Source organism: Humulus lupulus, chromosome 9 (genome assembly GCF_963169125.1).
Source record: "Humulus lupulus chromosome 9, drHumLupu1.1, whole genome shotgun sequence".
Taxonomy (NCBI): domain Eukaryota; kingdom Viridiplantae; phylum Streptophyta; class Magnoliopsida; order Rosales; family Cannabaceae; genus Humulus; species Humulus lupulus.
The window spans coordinates 28,396,194-28,398,123 of record NC_084801.1 but is presented as its reverse complement, the minus strand read 5'-3'; the positions used below and the strand labels follow the sequence as shown (position 1 = coordinate 28,398,123).

General features: G+C 31.7%; 1 long non-coding RNA gene across 1 annotated transcript; it reads left to right on the top strand.

Moving 5' to 3' along the window:
- Positions 1–630: 630 nt before the first annotated feature.
- Positions 631–1,678, top strand: LOC133801316 (uncharacterized). The gene is made up of 4 exons (XR_009876820.1): positions 631–677; positions 790–887; positions 1,399–1,548; positions 1,648–1,678. It is a non-coding gene; the product is annotated as an uncharacterized LOC133801316 (long non-coding RNA).
- Positions 1,679–1,930: the final 252 nt, after the last annotated feature.

Here is a 1,930-nt window from a genome sequence, read left to right as displayed (position 1 = left end):
TTTTAATTTGAATGCATATAGTTATACTTTTAAAGATTACGATTATTCCTTTTAATTTTTTGTGACAAAAAGGATAAAGATATTTTAAGTGTAGAAAAGGAAACAACATTAAATTTTCTTCTAGTTGCTCTTGGTTTTGGGTTTTGAAGAATTGAGGTTTAAATATGATGTTGATCAATATATTTTCAATGTTTTTTTTTGTATGCAAATATTGATGATTATTTAATTAATTAATTTTTATGTTGATACTTGAATGGTAGTCTCGTATTGTTAAACTTGTAGCTATTTAAATTCTCTTCAATTCTATTCTCATAATTATACATATATGCATATAAATATAATGAAAGAGAGAAAGTTGAGCAAGAGCTAGCTAGTTTTAAGCATGTGTACAAGCGTTCATGAGTTTGTTCATTTGTTAGGCATGATTTACTTACATTTGCCTCTCCCACGTTAGGTATAGCATTTTTAAGTATTTATCGACTTTAAACTACCTGAGAAGAACTGTATCTTTTGTTGGTTGGTAGGTTGTTATTCCCCACGATGGTTATTTAAAATCTGTAAGAGAGCTTTCCTCAAAATACAATATTTTAATGATTGCTGATGAAATCCAATCTGGCTTAGGTAGATCAAGAAAATTGTTGGCTTGTGATTGGGAAGAAGTTCGCCCAGATGTAGTGGTAAGCCATCACTTTCTTTTTCACACTCTACTGATATTTATATGTATTAGAGTGTCGCCAAAGTTCATTCACTAAATGAAAGTTTATATTTATTCTTTTTTGTTCTTTCCAGATATTAGGAAAAGCCTTGGGTGGTGGAGTGATCCCTGTAAGTGCAGTTCTTGCAGACAAAGATGTGATGCTCTGTATCCGACCTGGAGAGCATGGAAGGTTTGCAGTTATAACTGTTCACGACCTCTATCTTATTTCAGAGAAAGCAATATTTGAAGTTTAGAAAGGAAAAATAAAAAATAAGGACTATTACTTGGTTCATCTGAGTTTAGTTTTTTTGGGAATAGTTTGAAGTAGACATAGCAAAAAAACAAAAGATGCCTTCTATCTTTAAAGTTTAAACCTTTGGCCTTTTTTGTGTGGTTAAGATATTTTTAGGGGGTGCTTTATTTATATTCATAAATATTTATTTGTTTGGGGGATAAAGAATCTGTCTGTGAAACAGTGAAAGTAATAATTATTGATTTTTGAAATACCCCATCTCTGGCTTCTACTTAGGTTTGAAAATGATTTGCTAAATAGAAAAGGTGAACCAGTTGTTATGGGGTTCATAATAAGTTTGTTTGAATAATTGTCTGTCAAAACAGATTCACAATTATTATGTTTAATGGTACTTTTTAAAAGTTAATAACACATATAAGACTAAACCCCCTTTTGGTCTCTCTCTCAGATTGCATTTCAAGTACTAGTTAAGGCATTGATTAATTTGGATCCTGGTGAGGAAATGGAGTCTCTAAGAAAACAATTTCAAGAATTCATTGCAGGCCTCATGTCATTACCAATAAACATTCCTGGAACTAGGCTTCACAGATCATTACAGGTAAGTTATTTATTATTAATCTATTACTACTCACATCTTGCCATATTTCATGATTACTAATTATGTTGGTACAAAATATTTTTCCTCTTCTCTTTTCAGGCAAAGAAAAAAATGGTGAAACAAGTATAGAAAATTTTAGAAGTCAGGAAAAGTAGTAGTGGGATGATCACCAAAGAGGCTCCAAGAGATGTAATAGATGTTCTTCTAAATGACACAAGTGGTCAATTAACAGATGATCTAATAGCTGATAACATTATAGATATGATGATCCCAGGAGAGGATTCAGTTCCTGTTCTTTTGACTCTTGCAGTGGAATATCTCTCAGATTGTCCTGCTGCCCTACAACAGTTACTCGTATGAACAACTTAGTTGTTGTTTCTCT